The sequence below is a fragment of the Dendrobates tinctorius genome, unplaced genomic scaffold (assembly GCF_039654945.1).
Source record: "Dendrobates tinctorius isolate UK_male_01 unplaced genomic scaffold, ASM3965494v1 ptg000017l, whole genome shotgun sequence".
NCBI lineage: Eukaryota > Metazoa > Chordata > Amphibia > Anura > Dendrobatidae > Dendrobates > Dendrobates tinctorius.
In genome coordinates, this window is record NW_027361685.1 from 8725216 (window position 1) to 8749025 (window position 23810).

At 41.8% G+C, this 23810-nt stretch overlaps 1 long non-coding RNA gene across 1 annotated transcript; it reads left to right on the top strand.

Annotated features, from left to right (window-relative positions):
• Positions 1-1451: 1451 nt before the first annotated feature.
• Positions 1452-2264, top strand: LOC141082221 (uncharacterized). Its single transcript, XR_012230469.1, has 3 exons — positions 1452-1755; positions 1885-2064; positions 2147-2264. It is a non-coding gene; the product is annotated as an uncharacterized lncRNA (long non-coding RNA).
• The last annotated feature ends 21546 nt before the right edge of the window (positions 2265-23810 follow it).

Below are 23810 nucleotides of genomic sequence, written 5' to 3' on the forward strand. Positions count from 1 at the left end.
CTTAATTCATAAGTACTTTTTAATATAATTAATGTGTGTAAATTTTTTTTTGTTTTTTCATGAACCATAATTTATCTTTGTTTGACGGACTTTCTCATGAACTTTGACATATTTTGCTTTGTTTGGCTTTTTTTTCCAAAAGACTGCATATAAAACGTTCCAGGCTTGACATGTTTATCCGCTCTCAGGTTTCGTCCTGAGGAAGACGTCCTGCGTGACTGTGAAACGCGTTGACTTTGAAAACCTATTTGAATAAACGTTTTTAAGGAAAATCTCCATATCCGATCGTCTCCATCAGCAGCGCAGGTACAGAAACATTATACCCAGATCAGCTCTTCTGCTCGGTCTTTGGCCCCGGGTCCTGCAGCAGCTGATTTATGCATTGAGCATGGTGTAAAGGCGCCACTCCATCAGGCGAGAGTAATACTCCCCTACTCTCATTACATATGGTTATCAGGTAAGACCCTATCTTCCGCTTGTTTGTCCTCAGTATCTCGACTACAAGAAACCTTTGTAACACTTTCCTTTCAGGTTACTTGGTTAAAACCAATGAAGGGACTGCTGGGACCGCAACGGGGTCCATCTGAGACCCTAATGCAGAAGCCAAATGTCCTGAGAACTGGACCTGCTGGACCACAAATTGTCATTTCTCCAGGTTACCAAATAAATAGTTGTCACGTAGAAACTGGAGAACCTGTCTGACATGCTCAGCATGCTCCTCCAGAGGACGGGAGTAACTCACTATATCATCCAGGAAAATTACCACAAATCTACCAATCAGTGAGAAAAAATATAACTAATGACATTTTGACAGACTGACGGAGCATTGGTTACCCCGAATGGCGGCATCAGATTTTATATCTGCCCCTCAGGTGTATTGAATGCGGCCTTCCATTCATCACCCTGATGTACACTTATAAGGTTATATTCCCCTCTCACGGTAAGTTTGTAAAACCATTTAGCTCCAGATAATTGGATAAATAGGTCAGGTATAAGGGGTAAAGGATAGGGAAGGTGACCTGTGACTCACAGGCACAGCCCTCCATCCTTCTACCAAACCCCCCCACGGTGACTGAAGAGGAGCATGGCCGTGTATGAGCCTCAGCCGGACTCTGGAAGGGAGGAAATAAATGAGATTTGGGCATTTTAGCTCCTGGTGTGGAGTCAATAGCACAATCATATGCCGCCATATAGTAGACGGCCGGTAACTGGTGATAATTCCCTCATGTGTGGGGTCTATTTGTCTCCAGAGAAATCACACGTTACATTCCACACATAACACTGTGTAGAAAAGGCGGCGCGGGGTAATTGTGCCAGTAGTGAGGGGCAAATAATGGCGGGAATGTCACTGACTGAGGAGAAGGCTCCATGGAGGTCTGCACTCCGGAGATCATGTGACCCCTGACTCCTCCCCTCCTGTGACCTCATCACAGGTCCTGTGCACAGAGCAGCCATATATGTGGAGTGCGGCTCTGCAGGTGGAGGGATGTGGAGATTCCCCATTACTGAGCACATTAATACTAGAAATATATTGCACAGGGGATATCACAGCCAATTCCCACAAGAAGAATCCTGGAAACATCGGCTCATCTTCTTCTCATTCAGGTCTCTACAAAATCGGATCCTCTCAGTGAAGATCTTCTATAGAAGAGAATTTTCCTGATTTACCCATCAAGGATGGATATGGACAGAGACAAGATGGCGGAGAGGATGTTACACCTCACCCTAGAGATCCTCTTCCGTCTCACTGGAGAGGTGAGAGATTCTGATGACGCCACATTACATCATTCTTATCTATGGGAATAACAGATGGACAGAACTGGAGAGGTGAGGACTCTGGAAATGTCTGTAGTGAGATTTATTAATGTGTCTCTCCATAACCAGGATTACACAGTGGTGAAGAAGACCTCTAGTGATCGCTGTCAGGACCCTGTGTCTGAGGGATGGGGAAGACCCCTGAGCCCAATCACTGGGCCTCCACCTCACCCCCTGATCCATGAGGACATCAATGACTAGAAGATCCTAGAACTCACCTACAAGATGATTGAGCTGCTGACTGGAGAGGTGACACTGCTGGGAATGCTGGGACATTATACAGTAACACTATGAAGGGATCGGGGGATGACGGTGTCATTGTATGTGTCAGGTTCCTATAAGGTGTCAAGATGTCGCTGTCTATTTCTCCATGGAGGAGTGGGAGTATTTAGAAGGGCACAGAGATCTGTACAAGGACGTCATAATGGAGGTTCCCCAGCCCCTCACATCACCAGGTAATAGACAGGACTAAATACACACGGCCTATAATTATCTGTATGTAGAGAATGAATTCAGTCCCTGTATGTGTTTCCTCCAGATCTATCCAGTAAGAGGACAACACCAGAGAGATGTCCCCATCCTCTTCTTCCACAGGACTGTAACCAAGAAGATCCCAGTGCTCCTCAGGATCATCAGGTAGATGGAGAGAAGGTGTCAGGAGATCTCCCCTATGATGTGTAGACGGCTGTGAAGGTCTTGTGCTCAGTCTTGTTTTATCCACCAGTATTATATGTTTTATACTTGTGTGATGAGAGCGGTGGAGATGGCAGGATTAGAGCTGATCATAGATGGGACTTCTCCATCTGTCTGTGACTTTTACAATATTTGTTTCAGGGTGAAGATCTGACCCATATTAATACTACAGAGACATATGTGAGGGGTGATGAGTCGTGTAAAGAGGAGATTCCCATGTATGACTACCCAGGTGAGTAGTAACTACTGAATACAGAGAAGTCACAGATTCCTCTCAGTCACCGGCTGTGGCTGCTTTATCGGTGGTGTAGTCCGGCCGTATTACCATGATCACCATTTTGCCTCTAGACCACAACATTCTCCACCCAAAACTGTTCAAATGACTTTGGGCATTGAAAGCCCTTTTCTATAGAACTTACGACCTGGAGGATCCACCTACCCCCTGGGATTAATAACAAGAATCCCATGTAAAATGCTAAAATGCCTATGGATGATACCAAAACAATTTGTTCACCCTAGGCACAAGCCACATCAGCTCCTATAAACATGGAAACACCGGAGAAAAAAGGGAGCAAAACGACGACTGAAAAAATATTAATAATTTTTATTAAATATCGTACAAAGAAGTGCACAAAATCATGATGAGGTGCCAATATAAAGCAGATGAACACATACCCGACCATCCCCTCGTCCATCCAAGATGGAAATAATGTCCTCATATATGTATTTTAGACATCATGCCTATAAAGTGGAAGCCCAAAATATAATACCGCCCTACAAAAATCAATGGCCATATGGCCCAGATTACTCCAAGTAAATCCCCTGAGCAAAGCTCAAAAAGTGAGGAGAGACATATAATGTCCTTAGTGTGCAATGAATCTGGACATAAACAAGGGTGACCACCAATGAAAGACAGAAATAAATGTCAGTTCAAAATCTTACCAGAGGATGCAGGAGGAAGAGGGGAATCGTCTGGCAGTGACCCCCAACGCGCGTTTCGCGGCGCAGAAAGGCCGCTTTATCAAGGAGATAGTAACCATATCTCCACAGGCCCTTCATATACCCTGTGACTGCGGTCACGTGACTGGGATCAACCAATCAGCGCGGCCTCATCGGCGCATGCGCTCTGAGGTCGGCAAGCACCGCTGCACAGAACAGGCGTCATGCTGAACACAGGACACCGGTCAAAAGACCAAGGCGCCCGTTTACAACATAAAGACTCCCATCTGTCAGCAGCACAATTACCACCGCAGAGAGATGCGCACAGCCGCCCATAATTGTATCCCATATATAGGGTAAATGGAAATCCCAAAAATCCATACCGTTAGATGAATGATTTTTAAAGGGGTCATGGCCATACAAAAGAATCATCACATACATACATGGATATGCATCACATATAGCACAGGCGATAAAGAGTCTCATATATTAAATACATCAAATGCATAAAACGAATATATGGTCATGACACATACAACTATAAAGGCCACTAGATCCGATTCACATGTTTGATATAATATGCTCATAATTATATCCCATACATGGGAAGAACCCTAAGGTCCATGCAGACAATAATCCTAAGCGGGTCATGACCGTAAAAAAAGTCATCACATATATATAAATGTACATCGTATATGACATAAACAGTGAAAAAATCTCACATACTAAGCACATAAAATACATAGAATACAATATATGGTCTTGATTCCCACAACTGTAGAGACTGCTGGATGCGGTTCACATAGATATGGTACAGGGTGAGGGTCCAAGGAGACATATGGTGTCCTCAAGGTCACTAAATATAAATTATTGACATACAAGAAAAGATTAGTGAAAATAAAGAGTAAAAATTAAAAATAATATAAAAACAACACACTGCCAGAAAAAAGGAGGGAGTGTGATATAGACCTGTGGAGGAAAAAGGACAGGAGGAATTCTCATTACCTATTGTGAGAATCATGTGGGAATAGTGGATGAGGGCAGGTATATCTCGCCCAGATTCCTTTCCTATGTGGCCTAGTCTGGTCAGTATCGCACCTGCTTGCTAATGAATAATGGGAGGTGGATATAAAAGGATGCCAGGTGGTTGTGTGAGTGTCTCAGCCTGGGAACACAGAGAGCCTGTCTGTGTGAGAGACACACGTGAGTGGAAGCAGTGCCCACTGCAACTGTGGTTTGGCTGGACGGGAGAAGCCCGCCAGTTGGTAGTTAGGTTGTCCATTGTTTAGTTAGTGCCGGACAGGCAAGGATTTGTTTTATGTTTTATTTCCTTTTGCATTGCTTTCACCGTTAATAAACCTGACCCAGGGTCAGTTACACCCGAATCCCAGCTCTGCGCCTGAGTTTCATGTTGAATGCACGTGACCTTTGACCCCAGCAAAGGCGATACCGGAGTGTTTTATTACATTGTGGTGGAGAACGCGGGCATCACGTTGCAAGCATGAGCATGGAGGACGTGGTGAAAACGCTGGTACAGTCCACCGCCGTCCAGCAAGAAGCTAATCGGGTGATGATGGCCCAGCTGAAGGAGTTGGTGGACATGACAGTTACCGATCGTTCGCTTCTCCAGCAGGTGGCGCAGCGCTTGGCAAGCTTACCTGAGCTTAACCCGGAAGCCGAGTCGAGAGTGATTCACGTGAGTCGGTATTGGCAGAAGATGACGACCGAAGATGACGTCGAGGCATACCTGACCACGTTTGAATGGACAGCGGTGCGAGAAAAATGGCCGAAGGCACGATGGGACGGCCTGATTGCCCCGTTTCTTTCTGGTGAGGCCCAAAAGGCGTATTATGACTTGGAACCTGAAGCTGCGCAGGACTTTGACAAATTGAAAGCCGAGATCTTGGCCCGGCTGGGAGTGACGACCGCTGTCCGTGCGCAGAGAGTGCATCAATGGACTTATCAGCCGGATAAACCACCGCGGTCACAGATGTTCGACCTGATCCACGTGATGAAGAAGTGGCTACAACCCGAGGTGTTGACAGCGCCAGAGATAATCCAGAGAGTCGTCATGGACAAGTACTTGAGAGCTCTACCGCCAGCCCTGAGGAAGTGGGTAAGCCATGGAAATCCTACGACGGCAGATCAACTGGTGGATCTGGTTGAACGTTACTCCGTGGTGGAAGGACTCCGAGACGACGCTACCCCACCTCGTTCTTCATCATCTCCACGTGGAACCGGTAAGACTGTTCCAGGGAGTATGGGAGATGGAAAAATCCCTAAGACAGTGGGGGAGGAAAACGGGACTGCCCGCACTGCGAGGCCGAGAGTAACGAACTATGGTCTAAGCAAGGGGCCCGTTAGGTGTTTCCGCTGCCAAGAGATGGGACATATTGCTGCGAACTGTCCGGTCACTACTGAACCCATGCAGTGCGACGTCACAGACTCTAAAAACCGCATGTCTATGGTTGCACGGGTAGTGAGTGTGAATGCCGGTCAAAAGGATGTGGAAAAACACTTGTGTGATTTAACTGTTGATGGCAAAAATGTGGTGGCATTGTTAGACTCGGGAAGTGTGGTGACTCTGGTGAAGGCCAGTCTGGTGTCAGACCCGAATGGACCATCAGACAAATTTTCTGTAACGTGTGTGCATGGAGACACCTGTTCGTACCTCACCGCGGTCATATGCATTACTACTTCCTATGGGTCTGTGCACCATAAAGTGGGACTCGTCCCGGCGTTATTGCATGATGTTATCCTGGGCCGGGATTTTCCACACTTCTGGCAATTGTGGGAGAATCAGTTGATGCCCTCGGGTAATAGTGTACATGATTCTTCTCCCAGGGCTCGTGTGGGTCCCGAACCCCTGGAAGAGGTCTCCCCGGAAGACTCGGGGGAAGAGTCTGCTGGAAATGACCTACAGTTCCCGTTTTCAGTCATGGCGGGTGATACGGAGGAGACCGGGGAAGAGGAGGAGGCCGACAGCCGTCCACCTCCCCATTTGCCAGATTTAGAAGTTCAGAAAGATGACTTCCAAAGCGAGCAAATAAAGGATCCTACCCTTTCTCAGGCTAGGACAAATGTAAAAGTGATAAATGGGGTACCCGTAGAACCTGGCTCTAGGCTGGCATATCCTTACATGGTTCTGGAGAATGATTTACTCTATCAGATAGAGAAAAAGGGGGAAGACACGGTGCGACTATTAGTCGTGCCAAAACCCTACCGGCGGCAGGTGCTAGACCTGGCCCACGGACATGTGATGGGAGGTCACCTGGGTGTCCAGAAAACCACCGAAAGGATATTACACTGTTTTGTTTGGCCCGGCATGCATCACGATGTTCGTGTATATTGTGAGTCTTGTCCTGACTGCCAAGCCTCTGCACCTAAGCCCCGGTTCTGTAGCCCTTTGGTACCCCTACCTATTATTGAAGTCCCGTTTGAGAGGATTGGGATGGATTTAGTTGGGCCCCTTCCACGGTCTGCACGTGGACACCAACATATCCTGGTCATCTTGGATTATGCCACTCGTTACCCGGAGGCCATACCTTTGTGTAACACGGCCACCAAGACGATTGCCAAGGAACTGGTGCATGTGTTTAGTGGGGTCGGTATACCAAAACAGATACTAACCGACCAGGGGACCCCCTTTATGTCCAGGGTAATGAAGGAGCTCTGCCGATTGTTACAAATAGAACCGTTACGCACATCCGTGTATCACCCTCAAACAGACGAGTTGGTCGAACGGTTTAATAAAACTCTGAAGCAGATGCTGAGAAAGGCGATAGACAAGGATGGGAAGAACTGGGACTATTTACTTCCGTATTTGCTTTTTGCCATCAGGGAAGTGCCCCAGTCTTCCACGGGGTTCTCGCCTTTCGAGTTATTGTACGCCCGACGTCCTCGTGGACTGTTAGACGTTGCAAAAGAAACCTGGGAGGGTCAGGTCACTCTGTTTAAAACGGTGATAGATCACGTCACACAAATGCAGAACCGTATTGCGGCTGTTATGCCTATCGTCAAAGAACACATGATGCAGGCTCAAGGAGCCCAAAAAAGAATCTATGATAGGGGCGCCAAGATCCGTACGTTTGCACCCGGAGATAGGGTGTTGATCCTGGTCCCCATGGTGGACAGTAAGTTCCTGGCAAAGTGGCAGGGCCCCTTTGAGATCAAGGAAAGAGTTGGTGAAGTAAACTACAAAGTATACCAGGCAGGTAAACGGAAACCTGAACAGATTTATCATGTAAATCTGATAAAGCCCTGGAAGGATCGGTCTGCCTTGTCAGCGGAGCTGGCCCGTCCTGTCTGCTCGCATACCATACCGGAGGTACGGGTTGCAGAGACTCTCTCGGAGCGGCAAAAGACTGAGGTCAGGCAGTTTCTACTTCACAACCAAAAGTTTTTCTCAGAAAAACCCGGGCAGACTACGCTAATAAAACATGACATCGTAACGGAACCTGGTGTCACAGTTCACGTAAAGCCCTACCGAATCCCGGAAGCGCGCCGTGAAGCCATTTCCCGAGAAGTGAAGGCAATGTTAGAGTTAGGTGTCTTTGAGGAATCGCACAGTGCTTGGTCCAGCCCAATTGTGCTAATTCCTAAACCGGACGGCACCATCCGGTTCTGCAATGACTTCAGGAAACTGAATGCGGTCTCAAAATTTGATGCCTACCCCATGCCCCGGGTCGACGAGTTAATAGATCGGTTAGGAAAAGCCCGGTATATTACGACCCTAGACCTAACAAAGGGGTATTGGCAGATCCCTCTGGTGGAGGCTGCCAGAGAAAAGACAGCATTTGCTACCCCAGAAGGTCTATTTCAGTAAGTGTATATGCCGTTTGGACTGCACGGAGCACCGGCGACCTTCCAGAGACTGATGGATCGAGTCCTGAGGCCACATAGGCAGTACGCTTTGGCCTATTTGGACGACATTGTAATTTACAGCTTGGACTGGGAGACTCATCTCCAGAAAGTACAAGCTGTGATTGACGACCTGTGGGAGGCAGGTCTAACCGCGAACCCCAAGAAATGTCACATCGGGCTAGAAGAAGCCCGGTATTTGGGGTATGTAATTGGGAGGGGTGTTGTTAAACCCCAGGTTGATAAGATTCAGGCGGTTCAGGACTGGCCACAACCTGTCAACAAGAAGCAGGTGCAGGCCTTCCTGGGGATCGCCGGTTATTATCGCCGGTTCATACCCAATTTTGCAGCCATCGCTACCCCCCTGACGGATCTTACAAAAGGGAAAGACTCCGTCATGATTAAATGGAGTTTAGCGGCTGAAGAAGCCTTCCATAGCCTAAAACGGGCACTTTGCTCTCAGCCCGTACTGGTGACTCCGGACTTCCGCAGCGAGTTTGTGGTACAAACAGATGCCTCTGATATCGGTATCGGGGCCGTACTCTCACAAGTGAGGGACGGATTGGAACACCCAGTCCTCTATCTCAGCAGGAAGCTGAATAAACACGAGCAAAGGTATGTAGTCGTAGAAAAAGAGTGCCTCGCCATTAAGTGGGCTCTAGAGGCCCTCAAATATTACCTGGTGGGCCAAAAGTTCAGGCTGATCACTGACCATGCCCATCTCAAGTGGATGCACTTGAACAAGGAACGGAATAGCCGGGTGACCCGGTGGTTCCTTGCCTGCAGGCCTACACTTTTACGGTGGAGCACCGCCCAGGGGTACAGATGGGAAATGCAGATGCCCTGTCCCGAGTGCACTGTTTGGGGGTGTCATTGCTCGACCGGAGTGGTCTGAGCAGAAGGGGGGGATATGTGAGAATCATGTGGGAATAGTGGATGAGGGCAGGTATATCTCGCCCAGATTCCTTTCCTATGTGGCCTAGTCTGGTCAGTATCGCACCTGCTTGCTAATGAATAATGGGAGGTGGATATAAAAGGATGCCAGGTGGTTGTGTGAGTGTCTCAGCCTGGGAACACAGAGAGTCTGTCTGTGTGAGACACACACGTGAGTGAAAGCAGTGCCCACTGCAACTGTGGTTTGGCTGGACGGGAGAAGCCCGCCAGTTGGTAGTTAGGTTGTCCATTGTTTAGTTAGTGCCGGACAGGCAAGGATTTGTTTTGTTTTATTTCCTTTTGCATTGCTTTCACCGTTAATAAACCTGACCCAGGGTCAGTTACACCCGAATCCCAGCTCTGCTCCTGAGTTTCATGCTGAATGCACGTGACCTTTGACCCCAGCAAAGGCGATACCGGAGTGTTTTATTACACTATATATTATATGCCTATAAACATACCCATATATCCATATGGAATATACTATAAAGAGAATAATGCAAATCATCCCATTGGGAATCCATTAACAAAAAAGAAAATAATATCCGGGACCAATTAATGCATAATTGTTAAATCCACAAAGACTATAGGAATGGGGTGAAGCTCAAAACTTCATTGAGTCCATTAGGGGTCATGGTGTCCAGTTGAATGAACCACCTGAGTTCCATCTGTGATAAAAAAATGTTTGTTGTCACCCCCCTAATCCCCATATGAAGCGCATCAATCCCTCTAGTTCTCTTCTCATCAGATGGGACAAGGGAACTCCAGATTAAACAGAGAATTTCCTGTTGAACTTCAAACGTGATTTACTATGCCATGTGCCCTTGTCCCAAAATATATGTGGGTCTGACAACAAGAGAACTCAGGATTCGAGTGCGCGAGCATGTGCGGGACATTGGCGCGGGCAAGACAGTGTCGATATTGGGGATCTGGAAACCATTCCCCAACACTATAGATCATGTCATAATAGTGATGCGACCTTATTGAAGATTAGAGGGATTGATGCGCTTCATATGGTTTATGTGGCTTCATACTCTAATTACCCCAGAGAGGTTTCACCACTAGTTACTCATTTATTACTGATGGAGACTGTGGAGTTTGATCATTTCAGTAGTTCCTAATCAGGCCCCATCATTAATATCTGACGTGTGTCACTTTATGTGGTGTTAAGTTTGGAATTCTTCACAAAGGATAATAGAAAACAAATGGATCTTAGAAATTATTTTCCATGTTCGCACTATACCCTACATACGGTTGTACACTACTGTCTGGGCACATGGCAGTGTTCAGAAGGGAAGGAGCGCCATTTAGCTATATGAATGCAGATCTAGCTGGAATAGTTTGCAGACACAATGTATTGGGAGCACTGTTCATAGTCACATGGCAGCTCAAAAGATGTCCACCATGACCATGCTTGGCTCTATCTTCTCTGCTTTCCATATCACAAGGATTGCCTTGCTCATCGCCCTTTAACACAATTACATGGATCTGGACTTACACTGGGACCCCTAGGCTTGGACCATGGTGTTACCTGCTATTGTGTGGTGTTAGATGGCGAGAAGAATAGTCAGGTAGCTGGGTCAGAACCAGATAGCCAGAATCAGAAGACACAAGAGTAGTCAGTAAACGGGCCACGGTCACAGCAGGAAACAAATACACAAGCCACAAGCTGAGCACAGAGGACTGAACCAGAGGAGAACAGCGCTGTATCTGGCGGATTCCGGCCATGTGCTTTGAGCTTTAGTAGGGTGTGGTACTTTCCAATCGGCTGAAGTAGGGAGCAGATTATTCCAGCTGGACAGCAGGAACAGATCCCAGATGAGATTGGACACACCATATGCAGAAGCCCTAATATAACTAAATGACAGAAAACCAGAATAGTCGAAATCCCCATAAAGTGATTCCATTTTATAAATTAATTCACTGCGGGTTATAATCCTTAGGAGGAGTGAATATTTTGACTCCACAGCCACTTTCTGGGAATTAACACGCAGTGGATGTTGGAGAGTGAAAATTACACATTTGCCATTTTATTACCCAGCACATAGTGCCCAGATTGTGCTCCTGGAGACACACACCAAATATTAAGTGGATTCTTCTCACTATAATATTGCTAAATACAGGGATCCTAAATGTTGTTTGCGCACACTGCAAGACTCCGAAGTGAGAGCGGATTTTGCTGGATTGGTTTATAGAAACCTTGTTGCTTTTCAACAGCCTTTGAGCCACTAATAGTGTGGGAACCTCTGTTTTTCCATTGACAGATGATGGACCTGAGTGGGGACTTGTTTTTTGTGAGATGAGAATTGGTATTATTTTCGCCTACATAACATTGATTGGTTTCTTTATATTTGATATTTGGGAGGCAGAATGAACAAACAGTTGAACACCGCACACTACTGGTTCATCCAACAAGATTTTCTATTAGACTGTGAACTGTCATTGTCTTGGTAAATAATTAAACTTTTTACATAGCTTGCCATTTTTATGGACAGTATAAGTAGTAACGTTCAAAAATATAAAAAACTCAAGGATATTTTATTTAAAAAAAGTTTTTTTATCTTAGCAGATGACTGTACCAGGAGATCAGAGCAACGGATGACATCTTCAATTTTTAAATCTGATGATCTTGAGATCCTACAAGATATAACTGAAATGATTACTGTTACTCCAGATATATCATCTATTCACAGCAAAGATCTGTCCTCTGATCCTATGAAACAGGTCCCATCTTCTGATTCATTACTGACTACTAAGGAAAATCAAAGTCACAAAAGAGGCATTAAAAAACAAACTGCTCCTAAAGCAAAGAAGTCATTTTCATGTTCAGAATGTGGGAAATATTTTGTATGGAAATCGCATTTTGTTACTCACCAGAGAACTCACACAGGGGAGAAGCCTTTTTCATGTTCAGAATGTGGGAAATGTTTTATGAATAAATCAGATTGTGTTAGGCACCAGAGAACTCACACAGGGGAGAAGCCTTTTTCCTGTTCAGAATGTGGGAAATGTTTTGCACATAAATCACATTTTGTTACCCACCAAAGAACTCACACAGGAGAGAAGCCTTTTTCCTGTTCAGAATGTGGGAAATGTTTTAACACTAAATCAGAATGTCTTAAGCACCAGAGAATCCACACAGGAGAGAAGCCTTTTTTATGTTCATAATGTTATAATGTTAGAATAGTTTTAACCAAAATTGAATCTTCATGGGTTGTGTCTTGTCATTCCTCATGTTTGCTGATGAAAGGATAAAACTAAACCTTATTGCAAATGTAAAACTATACCCATAATTCACCCCCTGAAGGTTAGTCAGAAAGTGACTAATAGAAAAAACATATACCCCACATCTCAGTATATAGGGTGAGGTGACATATACACATTCACTCTCATTTCTACGGGTTTCATCATCCTCACCAAAGGCGACTCATTAAGAGACTATTTAATATTGACCTATAGTCAAGAGAGACTAAATGAGAAAAAAAAACCTAAAATCATATATCATGTTATCCGAAACAGAAAACTAGCCCCATATTGGCAGATCCCAAACACCAAACTATATACTTCGGAAGTTTATAAGCCACTCCAGTGTCAGGAATAGATAGTATGAATTTGAATTTACCAAACGGTTGCAATGAAATAAAGAGTGAAAAATGTAAAGGGGTCTGAATACTTTCCATACCCACTGTATCAGTAAAAATAACTCCTCTTTATAAGGTTAAGTATAAAAGAATTGCACCATTTTCCGATACCCGTCGCATCTCCATTTTTCATGATCTCGGGTTGGGTGAAGGATTATTTTTTGTGTGCCGAGCTGACGATTTTAATGGATACTATTTTGGTGCAGATACGATCTTTTGGTCATCCTTTATTGCATTTTAATGCAATGATGCAGCGACCAAAAAAAGTGATTCTGGTGTTTTGACTTTTTTCTCGTTATGCCATTTAGCGATCGGGTTAATTCTTTTTTATAGTGATAGATCGGGCGATTCTGAACGCGACTATAACAAATATGTGTATGTTTGATTTTGTTATTGTTTTATTTTGAAAAGGGGGGTGATTTGAACTTTTATATTGTTTTTTATATTTTTTAAAAATTTTATTTTTACTTTTGGCATTGTGAAGACATCCAGCATTGTATCTTAATTAACCAGATGACTATTTTTTAGCAAATGAAGAATAATAGAATGTTATCTGTATGTTGGCTTTCAATTTAAGTGTTGATTTCTAGTTGGTCAAGAAAAGAGACTTTTGTTTGTGTAAGCCGGTAATATTGACTTTTAATGTGCGCTTATCCTTGATCACTAGTGATGTTTGCTGATATGCTAATTATACATTGTATTATGGAGCCAATTTGGTGACATCTAAAGCAGAGAGGGAAAAACTATGCAAATAGTTTAAATAATCAAGTAATGCTATAATAATCTCATCTCCATTCTTACCCTTTATGTAAATACTGAATGAGGGACACTTGTTAAGTGTAAAAATAGGTTACATGCCTCTGTATAAAGAGACTGAGAGAAACAGCCAGAGAGATTCTGCCAAGACATCTATTCATCCAAAGGACAAGAGACAGGACAGCAGCCACAACATCGTCACAAGGGACACTGATCTATCATTCTATAGGAAACATCCTAGGGGTTTTCAGCCTCGGTTGGAAGAATACAGATCTGCTCCACTGACCATCACTGAACCATGGCTACATTTGGAGAAGCCAGGTTGTGATCTTTGGATCAACTGGCCTTGTACCTTGTATGGACTCAATGGACTGTCATCTTCCTACACTTTTTGTTACCTCCTCTCTGTGTGCATGCCACAGGTGGAGTAACAGACCCTGGAAGATGAAGCCAGGTTGTGATCCTCAGATCAACTGGCCTTGTATGGACTGTCGTCTTCCTACACTTGTCATTACCTCCTCTCTGTGTGTGTGACACAGCTGGGGTAGCGACCCTGGAAGATCTGAAGTCACAGAAGCTATTTTCCTGGCGGGTCAGTGGAAGGGTGAGACTCTGTAATGTGGCCCATCTTGAATATTTTGCTGGGACTGTTCTATGTGTTATCTGCCTGTTCTGTGGTAGAATAAAGCATTGCCCATACTTTTACCCTCACCCTGTGTTGCCTGAGTAGCGTTTTGAACATGTTAAAAGGAGATCAGGAGTTCGGCGGGACGATCCCTGGTCCATGCGGTTTTGGCTAGTGGGTGGCGCTCATAGCATTCCGGCAGTGACAAGCATAGAGGTCTACTGGATACCTCTGGTTGTCATGCCAACCCATTGGTGACCTATGATCATGTGACGGGGTCACCGATGGGCGGGATTTCCGATGTGCTTGCTGGAAGTGTGCATTAAATGCCGCTGTCAGAGGCTGTTAGGGGCAAATGGCAGCTGTTCAAAACAGCTGATGTGCCGGAAAAGATGTCGGCTCACTGCCAGAGCCCGCATCAAAGGGAGGAAGTACATTTACACCCGATGTTAGAAAGGGGTTAAAGGGGATTGTTTTTACAGAGCCAGAAGTGGTAATCAATCATGTGTACATACAGATAATTACAGAAATACTCAGCTTCTAATGGTAAATAGTATAGAGTTACCACAAGAAAATATAATTTGTGTAAACCATGTGTAGATATAAAAATTCAGGCAAATGTCAGATGTTGTAGCGCCATCTAGTGGCCATGTGCAAAAGTGCCATCATAGAGTAACATGTATCCTAAGAGAGCGTCACTATCAAGGTGGGGATGAGATAAGTGCACCGTATTTATTGAGTGTAAGATAAATCCATACATAGATATATTTAACCGGATTGTAGATCTATCACTGGATATCAGTGTATAAGGGGAATAGATCCTGTGCACTTATAGATGAATAGCTTATATAATGAGAGGACACAGAGCAAAGGGTATAAATAGTGAGAGAATAAAGAGCTGACAGCGCATTACATCCCTGGAGTACAGAGAGGAGATATAAAGTGCAGCCAGTGCTATATGGGATATCCCAGGAATACAGCACAGCCCATATAGTGTAAAGGAGGAACCATCCTAACAAGAGATGGAGATTACAGATCCTACAGATGACATGCCGGGAGTGTATAGAGAAAGATGGCAGATTCACCACTATTCCCTCTTACTGGCGTTTCGCCCTGTCAGCTTCCTCAGAGGGTACGGATAAGTGTTTCCAACACACCAAGGTCCTGCACTAATCCAGGCAAGGGGAGTAATTCTGGGGTAAAGTGGGGGTGTTCCTAAAGGAATTGGGGCTGATCCCCGGTCACATCTTCCCCAGTGAAGCAGGAGGTTCAGGATGAAAACCTGTTGGTAAGACCAAGATGAATAATGCTGCATAGAGCCATCTGGTAGCGATCAGTCAGGTAAAGTGATAGTGAGGGGGGTCCAGAAACAAAACAATGCAGGTGAAAAGAGCCAAATGTGACCCCACCAAGTGACCAGTGAGAGAGCAACTGTGCAACGGGTAAGAAAAGAGAATAAACAGTGATATGGTAAAGATATAAAGAGAAAAGCAGCTTAATAACAGTGATAATAAAATCTATGGGAAGTGTTTGTGGTGAAGTGTATACACTCCTAGAAATGTTTCCTCTACAATATAGAGATATAAATGATCAGTATTAGGACGTGTAACAAAGAGGAATCTGTTATTATATAGAGAGAATGTAATGAGCAATAAATGACGGGAATAATCGGGAATGAAATTGTTATTAATAATATAATGAGATCCCAGCACCTGACACTTCCCGGGATATATGGGATTATATTAGAATCCCAATTACCAACTGGAAAGATAAAAACAAAGGGAAAAGGGCGGAACAAAAAACAAGCCCCAAACACCTCATAACCCACAATGTAAGGGCAGAAAAATACCGGAAATATAAGTTTCTATTCACACTGCAATATTAGTCACCTGTGATCTGTGTCTCTCCCAGAAGAGAAGTCATCACAGTGTCATTCCCCGTAATAACCGTATAGAGGAGGAAATGATCGCGGAGAGAGCGTCCATTGTTAGACTAGTGGGAAGACAGATGGGGTCCAATGCTCCTGACTGTCCGGATGTCTAGAGGATCGTCACCATCGGAGAGTAAAGTGCAGATCGGCGATCTTGTGACCGGTGTATTATGGGGAAATAAGAAACAAATAAGACACATTGAGATCAGAGAAAACTGTTCTATGTAATAAAGAGTGTAGAGAGCGAATTCCACCAAACCCCCTATAGGAAAGGGGAGAAGCGGAGAACTTCATCTACACCATTGGGATGTCAGGGATTTAATTGCCGGATCCATTTAGTTTCTAATTGTGACCAGTAGTGATGGGCGAATCCCCCGATGATCGGGATCGGTGGGTTCTCTTGAGTTTTTTTTGTAAAGTTTGATCTCGGGGCCGGAGATGACGCGAACTTGCGTCCGAACCCCGAGCTTGGACTTTACAGATATGGGATGGGGCGGGGGGGCTGTGAAACAAAGCATAATATTAATAATAAACATTATAATTATACTTACTGGTCCAGTGACACGTCGTCCCATCTCCCTGTATCCCGGCCGCATCTACTTCCGGGGCTGCTCATTAACTTCTGGCTTATTCACTCCACTGCTCGGCAATTTTCGGCCAGCGTTGGTAGTGTTCGCGCGGTGATGTCAGGGTTCACCCCGGGCTGAGCCATGAACTGTGGTGAACTCTGACATCATCGCATGAACACTGCCTGAAAAAGCCGAAGACCGCCGAGTGCATTGGTACCCAAGTTAAGTGATCAAACAATAATTTAATGTCCACAATCATAGTAAACAAAACGTTTCGTTCTTACATCAGTTACAGATTAAAGAACACTTATATTAGGTCAGGTGGACTAATTGTAAAATAATGCATATCCTGTAAAATACTCAGGACTAGTTACCAGATAAAAATATAGTGGTTTATTTGGTTTCTTCCATCAAAGAAAGGTTATTACAGAAAAACAGGTGAATAAAAATAGGTGAAAGAGATATTGTCCATTAGATCATGCTCCGAGATCCCACATGGCAAAAGCAACATGTATTCTTCTTCTCTCCGAGATCCTGAATAGCAAATGGCTGCTGTGTCTCAGTTCGGCTTCTCACATCGCCGTCAAGTAATATACCAGCTGTTATGTCATGTCATCTTGCGTCTGTCTCTCATGATGGTGAGGGAAGAAGAGGAGCGACCTCTACAGTTAGCCATGAATTATATACGTCTCCTAAAGCACGTGGTCTCTACATATATAGAGCTGTCTTTCTACCATGAGCCAAGCTTAAAAATAGCCTATGTCATGTAAGCTAAAGCATTCTACAGAACTGAGTCTTATAAGAAATTAACGGATTATTAATATTTAACAATTCCCCCTTTTGAGGGAGACAGGCATTAATTGGAACCCTCAAATATAACGATCTTTTTTCTTCTTTTCTTCTTCTTTGACAAAATAATTTAATATCAATAATAATAATAATAATAATAATAATAATAATATTAGATTACCGTTATAAGTACTCAATGACATAATTGATGTGAATTCATGTTATGGTAAGCCGTGAACAATATTCATATAAAATATGTATAATTATACTTCCCTAAGTCTAAATTGAAGCATCTCAGGTCCAGTCATCATCATCTGATGTCATCTGGTCTTCATTTTGATGTCTTCTGTCTTCTTCTTGGTTCTTTTAAAAATACAGTTTTCTTATAGCATATAGATGATGTAGGAATTGTGTGGTGTATCAAATCAAAGTCCATAAATTCAAATGTTGATAAGAAACAAAGTCTATAGATGAAATGCAGCTTTAATATCTGTGCAGTGTCATCTTTAAAAACCTGGGCTTACATTGGCTCGCCTTGGATATTCTGGAATCCTCCATCGGTACTGGTCTTTGAACAGGTGTGACGTCTTTGGTCAGCAAAGCAAGGGTTAAAATGACTCTTCCTTGCTAAACATAGCACCATAACCAGTCCTTGTCCTAATGCACAGGACATATGTCAGGGTTGTAGCTTCCTGATAATTACCTTCATTGTTCACCAGCTTTCATCGAAGCTTTTCAGGTGATTGAAAACCTCTGGAACTTGATAAGAACGTGATAACACCGTTCATCTCAGCATCATAGGATCATCGTCCTCTGGTTGTCAGGTTAGACACTTTAATTGTGACTGTCGGTGGTGGATACTGCACTTGTGACTGTCAGTGGTGGATACTGCACTTGTGACTGTCAGTGGTGGATACTGCATTTGTAATTAACACAGTCTATTACTCAGTAATCATAGCTTTGTTACCTTCTGGGATTTCTGGATCGCGGCATTCTTCTTCTTGCAACTGATAAAAATCAATGAAGTTTAGAAATGTGAAAAGTCTTTATTAACATAATTTCAGTATCTTGCTTGAAGTCTTCATTCCCTATTCTATACCAAATCTGGTAATTTCCCTATCCCATAATATCACAGCGTACCATAGCAATCAGTAATATCCATATAATTATTATCAGAATTTGTACTGTATATGGATTTCAATATTTGAAATAATAAACCAATAATAAGTGATAATACATTATTATCCATTTTTTTCATGTGATAGAACATTTTTATGTCATAGGTGTAATTACCTTTTTCAACCCATAGGTGTCACTGTGTTTTATGTAACCAGTGTTTTCATCTTTATTAATAAGGAATATATTTATTATACTAATAATATGTAGGAATGTATAGCCATGAACCAAAATAAGAATATATGAGTGAGCGAATGAATGAATAAAAGAATTGTTGCATATAACTCAGAAGTGAAACATTTTCTTAGTAATAGAACCATATAATTGCTATATTTAATGAAGCAATATTCTCAGTAGATATTACTTTACTAAATATTGGTGAAAGAATTAAAAATAATGAAAAATAAGAATAAAAATAAAAATAAGAATAAAAATAAAAATAAGAATAAGGCCTTTATGTTGATGCAGAGTAGTTATGTCTTCAGTAACATATACCCTTAATATTTCCATGATCTGGATTATTTCATAATTGTCATAAACTTGTGTTACCAAAATATTCAAATTATGCAACTTTGCATGTAATTCCTCTTAGTGTAAAGAAATGACTCTTTATAATACTTGTTATTATACCCAATACTTATACCATTGTACCTTATTAATATTTTTTCCTATTAAAATGTGTGAAGAAGAGGTATTAATCAAATGTGATTATGTAGTCAGGATAAAAAACATATTTCCCCCTTAATACCAAAAAATATTGTTTCATGAAATAATTCATTTATCAAAACCAAAATTAAAAATAATTAATGTATAAATTATGTGAATTTATACTTGCTTATACCATTATTTGTCTGAAGATGTGTAACCATCAAAATTAATTTGAATATCATAAAATTATCCTTTGGAAAAATTAATTTAAATGTAGTTTAAGATTAACACACTTGGACAGAGAAGGAAGGTCCACTATTCCCAGATGCAGCTGGTGAATACCAGGCTCTGTGCTGGTGCCTGTTTAAAAGAGCTAAAGCTGATAAGGAAAGAATAGATTTTCTTCCTAAACTATTTTCTATTTTGTTGTGCGATTGCACTTATCCACAATTAACTAAATCAAGAAATAATTACTATAGAAATACAGAAATATATGTTGTATAGATAATATTTCATTATATATCCTAATATTCTAATAATTTAACTGATCTGCATATTTCCTCCTAAAGATAAAAGCTTTTGGGGTTTTTTTTTTTTCTCTCTTATAGAATCCTGAGGTCTCACAAACATATCACATTACTCGCTCAGCAGCTGCTCATACACTCAGTCACTGTCACTCAGACTGTGTCACATATTAAGTTTAAACCAAATACCTCACATATGAAAGTGTGATGAATACACGTATTTTAACCCAAATTATCCTAATTATCAATGCATTGTAAACTATTTCAATTTAGTCTCTTAATATTTCTTTGAATATTCCCCAAATACACATGACATAAATATATATGTATATGTATAGCTATACTTGACATTTAGGCCTGGAAAAAAAATTCCATTGCTTTGCAAAAGTTGAGACCCCCTTTAAAATTCTTTTCCTAAGGAACAGGGACATAGCATACTGGTCTGGTATACTTGTATTATTAGAACAAGGTTCAAATTCCCCTGCTGTGGTTGTCATTCAAACCATGCAGTAAAGCACACACCCAGAACATTTTAAAAAGCAATTAGTTATTTCCTTTTAAGGGTTAGATATATAAAATCATGCAATATTGCAACTTCCTGTGTAAATAAAGGCATAAATCCTTGGAAGAGAATTTTTCTCGATTAAGTCCTGCTTTGAAATGAAAATTCTAAGGAAACATAAAAAAATAAGGTTAATATCATATTCATATTCTAAATATTATTACTGATGTAGATTTTAATTTTCATTAAAAAATACAGTTCTACTATTTCTACTTCTACAAACACTCTATATATATACTGTATGACTATGTATATATCCACAAACCATAAAACTACAGGATTATACTCTATAACTCACTAATTGTATAACACTGTTACACAATATATATTACTTTTTTCTAGCCAATTCCTACACCCATACTTATTTCTCTGCAAAAAATATCCTGAAAGGTTCTTGCCATTTTAAAGCTGATAGATTCTTGGAGCAGAGTATTCAGTTTACAGGCCATGATGTCACTCACCACCTGTTTCTGTCTGTTAAATTCGGCCATCTTTGTTACAGAAAGAAAATCAGAACTCATCATTTTTCTTAATTCAATTTGTGTCTTTTCGGTGTTCTTTTGCATCATTCCATATGGTTTATAACAAACATGTGATTTTCTTTTTCTTTCTTCGTAGATTTGATTTTGGGGAAAACTCATTTTAGAAGGTTTTGCTAATACAGGCTTCTGATAAGATTTTACTCTGCCTGTCTTTACAAAATTAGCACAATTTACTTTCCTCTCACGATTCTCGTGTTTTCTGGCAAAATCAAGGGATTGCGCACATTCAAACAATGAATCTTTTTGTGACGCAATAACACGAGATGCAGGATTTAGAAACCAAAATTTGCTTACAAAACTCCTTATGAGGGACGGTGTTTTGACATTCTCACTCAGCATTTTGTACAAACGTTCATATATGGACATGAACGTAAAAATACATTCCTTCCGACCAATCCTTAATTTTTGAAGAATATCAATATCTGGATGATTTTCATTTGATGAACAAAAAATGAGAATTTTTAATCTGTCCTTATCAGTTAAATTCTCATGTGTTTCACCAGATAACTTTAAAGACAATCTCCTAGCAAAATTTACAGGGATCCACATTTTGAACAACTGATTCTTCTCCTCGTTAGATAAATCAAATTTATTAGTACAACTTTCATAAATCTCAGAGTTTCTACAAACATCTATTTTGTTGTCATAAGCAGGAATTATTTGGCATATTTTTATCAAATTCTTCCTCACGCTACTTCGGATTTGGGCCTGTGAGTCTTCTATTTTTAGTGGTACGTCTTTCCCTTGTACGTCCTCTACGTCAGTTCTGAAGTCTCCTCCTACTTCTCCATCTTGTTCCAAGTCTGCAAGGTCACCTTCAATGGCCGCTACAGACACTTGATTACAGTCAATCTCACTAACTTTACAGCCAATCTCGAGAACATCACAACAATCATTTTTGGATTTCTCTGACACAGATCTATGAAATATATCTACCATCTGTAGAATATTTTTTAATCTCTCTCTTTCTCTATTGAAAAACTTAGAATCTAACCTTTGATTCTCGAGTTCACACTCGGCATATAAACTTAACCATAAAACTTCTGAATTAGATTTGTCTACAGACTTAAATTTCAATTTACTCTGCTTAGCAAGACAATTAATGACATCCATTTTATCTTACCTTGAAATGTCTCAGCTTGTTCCTTTGATGGACAACGCTGGGTTCCTGTTGTCTTGGTTTCAGCACGTCTGGCACTTTGGCACTTGTAGTACTTCTCAATCTATCTGGTACTTCTTACTTCTAGGTTCTATGTGATTCTTGTAAGTAGTGGAATTCCCGATAACTTGCACATATGATTTGACGTTAGCAAAGTCCAATCCCCCGTGTGGGCAAGTTGAGGGAAATCCGCAAAAAAGTACAAAAATTCAGATCTGGCTGGCTCTCCAATGTAAAATAATGCATATCCTGTAAAATACTCAGGACTAGTTACCAGATAAAAATATAGTGGTTTATTTGGTTTCTTCCATCAAAGAAAGGTTATTACAGAAAAACAGGTGAATAAAAATAGGTGAAAGAGATATTGTCCATTAGATCATGCTCCGAGATCCCACATGGCAAAAGCAACATGTATTCTTCTTCTCTCCGAGATCCTGAATAGCAAATGGCTGCTGTGTCTCAGTTCGGCTTCTCACATCGCCGTCAAGTAATATACCAGCTGTTATGTCATGTCATCTTGCGTCTGTCTCTCATGATGGTGAGGGAAGAAGAGGAGCGACCTCTACAGTTAGCCATGAATTATATACGTCTCCTAAAGCACGTGGTCTCTACATATATAGAGCTGTCTTTCTACCATGAGCCAAGCTTAAAAATAGCCTATGTCATGTAAGCTAAAGCATTCTACAGAACTGAGTCTTATAAGAAATTAACGGATTATTAATATTTAACACTAATACATTTGGTTGAAGATCACTAGATCTAATGATCTTCAACCAAATATATTGGTTTATTTACTCAAGCTAAATGTCAATCTCCTCTCCATATTTGGGCAAGCTATACAGTTACAACAAGGAAAAAAATCCCTTTTATTACCCTTCGTGCCAAAGTAGTTAGGTGTGTTGGCTAAGTTACTTGTGACACATAAGAAACGGCTGTGTGCTGAATGTATTACAAAGATCCTAAAGAAGGAGCAGACCTCATTCATGGCTGACATGAGGTCTATAATTAGGGAAGACGCGCTAAGCACAGTTTCCAGTCCAGTTCCCCCTCAGACAGTACAGGTAATGTCCCGTCATAAGAGAGCCAGGTGGGAAATGGAAGTATCATCAGAGAAAGATGAAGGTTCTTATGATCGGTACCAATATCTGGAGGGTGGAGAGGAAATGCCTCAGGTTCTCCCAGAGGAAAGGAATAAAGATTATTTTTCATCCGACGATACAGAACGAGTACAATGAAAACTGAGGAAGCACAAATGGCTCACTCAATACAGGATGAAATGTTTAGGGGCTGTGAACCCAGAGAAACAGAGTCTTTCCAGCAAACAAACACATTAGAGCCATGATAATGGAAGAGTGGGAAGATGAACAAATAGCTAAAAACGAGACCCTCCTACTATTTACAGCGATTCTAATACTTTATAAAGGGGGGCTTATCATATCAGAGGTACAGAGAGGAGAAGTTATCTAGCCATATTATGGCCTATCACTCAGCCCGCCTTCCCGCCGAGGTTGGCACCCTAAGATTGCGATATGGCGGCCCCGCTCACTGCCGGTTTACACTCAATGACCCAAATACGCCCTACATATATAGTGGGTACGGAAAGTATTCAGACCCCTTTACATTTTTCACTCTTTGTTTCATTGCAGCCA